General features: G+C 38.0%; 1 pseudogene; it reads left to right on the top strand.

The window, feature by feature from the left end:
- The first annotated feature begins 6,142 nt into the window (after positions 1 to 6,142).
- LOC113351848 lies at positions 6,143 to 7,554 on the top strand (annotated as a pseudogene).
- Positions 7,555 to 8,225: the final 671 nt, after the last annotated feature.

The raw sequence follows: 8,225 nt of genomic DNA, 5'->3' as shown, positions 1-8,225 counted from the left end.
AAGAATGATTAAATGCTGGCTTAATCATTTATTCAAAAATGCTCGTCTGAGCCTTAGGTGAGAAAACCTAATTAATTGTGACGAGGCGAAGGACCGACCATGGAGTCATGAAACCAGACCTGGGTTGTCACGTGACCTCCTGACGATCACTTCATGAAAATCCAAATTGTTTGGAAGAGATTTGGACCTAATACGAGCAATTGTGCAAATTAGGTCAAAACTGTGAAAATTGATGGGACCGGATTCCGTGAGCCAAAGAGCCAATCTTGGTCGGTCAAGATAGCGTGCTCGTGTACCCAAGGCGTCCACATCTCAGTCCTGAGAATTTTGATATTTTCTGGCGTGCAATTGAGCATCCATTCGAGAAAATATGCCAAAATTAGTGTTTCGACGAAACTGAGGAAAACACCATGATATGATGAAAAATAATTATAAAATAAGGAATGAGGAGGCGTGGGACCGCCGTGGTCAAGGCATGGTCGGCCGGTCGTGACCTTGGTCTCGTGGTTCCTTTTCCTTAATTTTATAATATTTTGATGATTTTATGAAAAATTCATGAATTTTGAGAAATTTGATGAATTTAGGGAGTTTCCATGAATTGAAGGAGTTTTCATGAGTTCATGGAAGCAAAATATTAAAATAATAAAAACACGGGCGTGTGGGACCATGGAGGCATGGCCGGCCGGCTATGGACCGGTCCCACGAGTTTTTCATAATTTTTTAAATATTTTTAGGTATTTTTGATGATTTGAGGGAATTTTTCCTAATTTGAGAGAAATACCATAAAATCAAGGAATTTGATGAATTCAAGGAAAAATAGGATAAATAATAATAAAATAATAAAGCAAAGGGCGTGTGGGACCGGCTAGGGCATGGCTGGCCGGCTAGTGGCCCGGTCCCACAAGTTTTCATTATTTTATTTTATTTTATTATTATATGATGATTTGTGTAAAAATACCATGAAATCAAGGATTTTTTTTATGAAATTAGAGAAATAATAATAATAATAATAAAATAATAAGGAACCGTGGGGTGTGGGGCCAGCTGGGACCAAGGCATGGCCGGTTGGCCAATGGTCACGCCCCACACTCCTTTTCTTAATTTTATATTATTTGTTATGTATTTATGGAAGTACCATGAAATCGAGGAGCTTCCTCGAGACGAAGGAGATTTGATCAGATGAGAGAATTTTCATCAAATCATGGAAAATAATAAAAATGTATTAAAAATATAAAACTGGCGTGGAACTGACCACGGCACGGTCGGTAGGTCGTGTGTCCGTGTTCCCAGCACCTTGGTCAATATTTTTAATTATTTATTATTTTCTTCCCTATTTTGCATAGGTTCATCGTTTCGTTGTATTTTGAAATACTCGTTCGTGCGGTGACTCTTAGTGTATCGTCGTTGAATACACTTTCACCATTTGAATCGGGGCTTACTTAGACGTAGCTCAGACGCCCGGTTGTTGATTATTTATTACTAACTGTGGAATTCAGTGGAGAATAATTCACAAAACTGAGTAATAAGATGTTTATTATTAATTCATAGGATCAGCTGAGGATTCGACTACGAATTCAGAATAATAAAGTGAGCATTACCATTCCATGGGATCGTAGATTCGACCATAGAATCAGAGTAATTAAGATTTATCTATTACCATTTATGAGACCAGTTGTGGATTCGATCATGAAATCGAAGTAATGAGATAATATAGTTATTGTTATTCTATGAGATCAAGCCGTGGATTCGATCATAGAATCAGAACAATTGTTTATTGCCATTCCGTGGGACCAGTCGCAGATTCGACCATGGAATAGGAGTAATTGTTATTGCCATTCCATGGGACCAGTCGTGGATTCGACCATGGAATAGGAGCAATTGTTATTGCCATTCCATGGGACCAGTCGTGGATTCGACCATGGAATATGAGCAATTGTAATTAGGAATGATTAACTTTGTGGGTCTATACTAGCAGAGCAAGCTGTCTAGGAGCATTAATTATGCTGATATGAGCTTGTCGGTAAGTCATATCCTTTATATAGTCAGGGTAAACTCGTTGTTTGTTCCTGAAGACGTTATCGCTCTATACTAGCAGAGCAAGCTGTCTAGGAGCCTTCCATCTCGTGATACTATATAGAAATAATCACTGAAAGTATTCAGTATTCATGAGATATGTCGTTGTACAGTCGTGAGACTACATATCTACATGTACTCTGAGAGAAAGTACTCTCCGTTGAGAATTCCATGAGAGACCCGTGTATCGATACTCACGTCTGATTGCTGGATCATAGCTTCGTATAATTATGATTCTACGATTTTAGCCCTTGTCGATAATCCACCATCTACACCTCCCAATCAAATAGTCACTTAGACGGGTATACCACATCCGCCTGATTGTTTAAATCAATAAGTGAGTGTTCAAGTGTAATTGCAAACACACTCCGTGGTTTAGAGTCATTTGACTTGGGAAGAAAAAGGCCATCATGCACTTTTGCAAATATCTTTGAGTCTAAATCTTCAGAGATATAACCACATTTACTATGTTTCAAGTTCTTTTGAAACTACCAAGCAAACTAATTAATTGAACATTATAATGTTCAAAAGAGTAAGCGATCCAGGGGTCTGTGACAAGCCTCGCTCCACAAGGTGATTCTTTATACTTTAAGACCTCATTCTTCTCACTACACTTTGTGACAAATAGCCACATATGTCCCACAGGATTTACACTAGGTTGGTTAGCACTACCACACCAAATACCCGTATATTTGTCAAAGAACTAAGTTCTACCTGGATTGTGTAAGCCAAATATGCTATTTATTTGAAATTAATCAAAATAAAGCATGGTTCGATCTCATTGTGCTCTACTTATGGAGAAACTATTTATGGATTATATCATCATTGTGCACGCATGATCCTTCCATTGACTCATATGCATTCTCAAAATCCGTCAGGATTTCATTTTTCTCTAGAATCATTTAAAAACTTCGGAGCGTCCTCCAGTTTGATTCATGGACATATTCAGAGACAATCTTATGAGATGATTTCTGATGATATAAATAAGTTGTGCCTTACTCACCTACTTCCTTTCTAGGTGAGGATTGATCGAACCAAGTGGTCTCTCCAACTTCCTTTATGGAGCCACAACCTCAACCACACTTCCACTGAGTGAAGTTGCAACACCTTAGCCTATGATGTATATCAAGTATTGAGGATTTGTAACTTTGAAGGTAGGTTTTCAGCTGGTATGTGTGATCTCATCACTTTAGCAACATCAATGTACATTCTGAAAATCGAATATTCTTTATCACTTCACATACATTTGTGGAGTACAAGAATCAATATGAGACACATTTGGGAACACACCACGATAATTCCCGTCGTTCTCTTAGAAAATACTTTTTCTTATCTCCCCCTAACGATGGGAAGACTATCTCATTAAAGTGATAACCTGCAAATCTAGCGGTAAGAGATCTCCTGCCAATCGGTTTAAAGCGCGGATAATTGTTGGGAACTCATTTTCAACATAACTACTTAACAGTTTTGAAAACCCATCATAGTACGATATGTGGATTCGTAATGGTACATATATAGTGCAACCAAAAATGCGTAAGAACACGAATGTCAGGCTTAAATCTCCAGTTACCATCTGGTATGCAGAAAAGGTTGACTAATATTAGGTTAAAAAAACTAATTAAGTAAAGATGCTTGTAACATTGCATATCCCCAAAGAAATAAAAGGTAGGTTGGTACGCATAACATATTCCTTAGACACCATCTATAACCTTTGATGGCAGCCTCTGCGAGATCATTGGGTATAATATGTTCCATATTGATCTTATTTGAAAAAGCGGGGGTCTAACAACACCACCCAATATTTAGATTAGAAATATGTATGGACTAACTCCGAAATACTTTGCTAGAGAATAAACTAGACAATCAGACTCAATCTAGATAAAAAGTACCTCAAGGAGTTATTGTCTCAATCTCTCAATTTGATATTTACTCAAGCAAATATAAATCTGCGAGTCTTTATCAAATAGTGATAACTTGGACGGTACCAAAGACCAATGTCCAAGGATCAATCAACTACAATCAACAACCAAAGGTTGGATTAGAGAAGTTGATGATATTAACGCACAACCTGTATTATTTTAATTATATAAAATATAATGCGGAAAAGAAATAACACATACACCAGAAGTTTTGTTAACGAGGAAACCGCAAATGCAGAAAAACCCCGGGACCTAGTTCAGATTGAATACACACTGTATTAAGCCTCTATAGACACTAGCCAACTACACGCTAACTTCAGACTGGACTATAGTTGAACCCCAATCAGTCTCCCACCGATCCAAGGTACAGTTGTACTCCTACTCATCTGATCCCAGCAGGACACTGCGTACTTGATTCCCTTAGCTGATCTCACCCACAACTATCGCAGACTTGATAATAAACAAATCTGTCTCACACATAAAAGTCTATCAAAGAATAAATCTGTCTCCCACAGATAAACCCTAGGTTTTGTTCTGTCTTTAGATATAAAATCAAGGTAACAAGAACCAATTGATAATCCGGTATTATATTCCCGAAGAACAACCTAGATTAATCAATCACCTCTCAATAATCCTTCCTGACTACACAAGCGGATTATCGAGGAATCACAAACAGTGAGACGAAGATGTTTGTGACTTCTTTATCTTGCCTATCGGAGAACTCTCACGATCTCAAACCAATCACAAATTGTACTCGTACGATAGAAGATGCAAGATCAGATCACACAACTACGATAAAACTAGTATCGGTCTGGCTTCACAATCCCAATGAAGTCTTTAAGTTGTTAACCTGATTTTAGAGAAGAAAATCAAAGGTTAATGGAGATCGACTCTAGCGGGCGCACTAGTATCACACAGACGCGTGGGGATTAGTTTTGCACAATGCTAGATGTATCCTTTATATAGCCTTCAAATCAGGGTTTTGCCTTAGTTACAAAGCAATCCATATTCACCGTTAGATGAACATCTGATTTAGATTCAAGCTAATATTTCTCAACCGTTAGATCGAAAAAATAGCTTGTCACACACACTTGGTAAACGTTTACTGGGTTTGTGAAAGCCATGCCCAAACGTGTACGCGTATGTTGGTTCAACATAGTAACCCAAAAGGTTAACCATATGAGCATTTTATATTAACCTTGTTCTTCTTCACCATAACTAGTTCAATTGACTCAAATGAAATAGTTAGAGAGTTGTTCAGTTGCTATGAGATCTTATGTAACTACACAAGACACAATTGAAACAAAGATGATTCGGTTCACAGAATTGGCTCATGAACTTATAGCCACGGTTTGCATAAAGCATTCCTTAGTAATTTAAGTTTCATGTTCAGAGCACATCTTTATATCATATCCACTTAAGCTCACAAACAAGTTCGCGGACATAAGTTAATCGGTCAAGTTTTCCAAACTCAGCAGAAATTCTCGGAAAGAAAACTTCCGCCAGTTCGCGGACTTAGCACACAAACGAGTTTTGGAAAATCCAGCAGAAATTCTCGGTCGAGAACTTTCGACAGTTAGCAGACTGAGTCTTCGGACTAGGTTCGCGGACTTGGCAAGCCAATTCCACAATCCTTCCGATTACTCTTGATCAACAAAGTTTGAAAAACTTCGGTTCAAGGAATACATGGTTATATAATCTAAACTCTAATTCCAAACATTGAGACATTCTCAGAGGACGCTTGTACAGATCAGTTTAATATTCACCATGGATTTAATCAATTGATTATGAGATACACAGATTGACTTGAACAGGCATATAAAATTAATTTTCACCACGGGAATTGATTATGGGATATGCCCATATCAAAAACAGGTGACGAAAAAAAAATATAGGAGAAAGTAGATCAACTTAGCTTATTTGATTCCAGTAATTTCATCATTAGTTTGACGATAATCCGTGTACAGAAAAGGAAAAAAATCAATCAATCCGATATAGCTCCGTGGTATAGCATCGTGCATGATAACATGATTTAGGGGAATTATAGATGGAGGAAGGAGATGTAGAGACAAGAAGGAGAACCATCATATTAGAGAGATTAGTAGTACAATTACATAGGTTACAATATATACATATAAAGGGGTAACTAGATGGACCGCACATCCATTGGCCGTAGGCCCTGTAACATCCATCAGTATATACGTTTATTCTTACACAAATTTGTTATTTGTAAACAATTTATTAGCATTTTCGAGAAATTACATTCATGATATATACATTTTAGTGGGAAATATTACTAATTCATAATGTGTCCTCATCCTAATTTTTTGAGAATTTTTCATGTTTGCGTCCACGTCAGTGTTACCCGTGATATTTAAGAATTTTGGTGCAACCCTAAAACGTGAGATATTGTCCAGCCTTTATCACTTTAGCAAAAAAAACAAAACACATCAGGAGTGAGTTTTTCGTTGATTTCGACCATTTAACCAGTATAGTCGAGACTACATCTATGTGGTAGACATTTACTGAAATATTTGCAGGTTATCGATAAAAAATAGATAGGACTTCACACTTATAACTTAAGCTTATGAGAAGTTGGACCAAAATGTAGAGAAACTGAGAAATGAGGCTGTTGAAATAGAAAAAGAGATGCAAAGAGTTAGCAATTCAATGTCCACCAAGATGGAAAATCTGCAAAACAAAGCTAACGATATCGGAAACGTTGCAGGACTTTCTTTAGATAAGCAGAAACAACTCCTGGATGGACAATCTACAGCTCTGGAAGGACTTGATTTTTTGACGAAATTCCAGTCCCAAGCGCTAGAAGAGAGCAGGGCTTCTCTGCAAACACTTGCCGAGTTTGGCCAAAAGCAACAAGAAGAACTTTTAAGACGGCAACAACAACTTCAACAGCCATTTGATAGAGAATTCGAAATCCATATTGGCAGCTCAGGAGGAATTCGAATCGAAGCAGGCTAGCATGTTTTTGGCACTTGACAAACTCTTCACCTTGCATAATGCCATCTTGCTCGAATCGCGTTCTATAAAAGCTTTTCTCTTCTACTCTTTTGTCATCTTTTTACTCTACATGCTAACCAGTGCTAAGCAGACGTACGGCATGAGGGCATGGCTCTATTTAGGACTGTGTGCCATATTCCTTGTTGAATTCATAATGTGCCGGTTCGGAGTAGACCTGAATCAACAAGTATGGCTAGCGTCAAAAGTTACGCTTGCCAGGTCATCGTTTCTAGTTGCTGCGGCTGTTCAACTTGTATATTCCATTTTCACTCACAGGGATTATGAAGTGCTAAACCATCGAATGCTAGAGACTCTGATAGACAAAGTTAATACAATTGAAAGGAAAAGAGCCATGCCCTTGGAAATTGATGAGAGCAGTGATGATATCGACTTTTCGACTTGGATAGATGAAGATTTGCCAGAAGATGAAAATTTCTGTAAAGATCCTGACTTCTTGTTACCAGAGGAGGTTGCAGAAAATTCAGTGACAGCAAGTTCATATTCAAGACAATACCATCTTCGGCCTCGCCGTGTATGTCAATGAAGTAGATTCTCAAATAAGTTGTTCTTGATCAATTTTTTTTTCGTTGCGTCTACACCACAATCTCTTGGTTTGGCAATACGACTTCTAAAAGTAAACTCAAATATATAGAAACCCTATAAATGGAAACACCGTGTCCTATAAATAGTTCATCTTTATTTTCTTTCCTCTCAATCTCTCTAACTGACGCCGTTAACAAAACACGAACCCTGTTTAGGTTTTCACAATGGCAGCCATGAAAAGCCATGGTAATACTTGTTCGTGCATCTCATGCATAGAAAAACGGACTACAAAACACTATGTGCCGCAAAACCTACAAGAACCTTACGTACGGCAGCAGCAATTGCTCAATTATGAATCGCTACAGCAGCAAGAATTCCAGCTACAAGAAAACTACATACGGCAACTGCAGCAGCTAAGGCAATTTCAAGAAGAGAGCTCAAGGCAACCGCAACAGCAACAGCAACAAATACAGCAGCAGAAACAACAACTATCGCATAGATATGGCGTTGACGATCCTCATGGAACATATGAACGGCAAACGCAACAATTCAACGAAGAAGAATTTCAAGTAAAGGAACCTGAAGAACCGTTGCAGGATAAATATGCAAAATTGACTTCCTTTTTGCATTCATTAAGTCGGAATCCTGGGAGACACGTAGCAGTACCTAATG

Source organism: Papaver somniferum, chromosome 2, assembly GCF_003573695.1.
Source record: "Papaver somniferum cultivar HN1 chromosome 2, ASM357369v1, whole genome shotgun sequence".
Taxonomy (NCBI): Eukaryota; Viridiplantae; Streptophyta; class Magnoliopsida; order Ranunculales; family Papaveraceae; genus Papaver; species Papaver somniferum.
The sequence above is the reverse complement of the archived record's forward strand: the minus strand, read 5'-3'. Positions and strand labels throughout refer to the sequence as shown.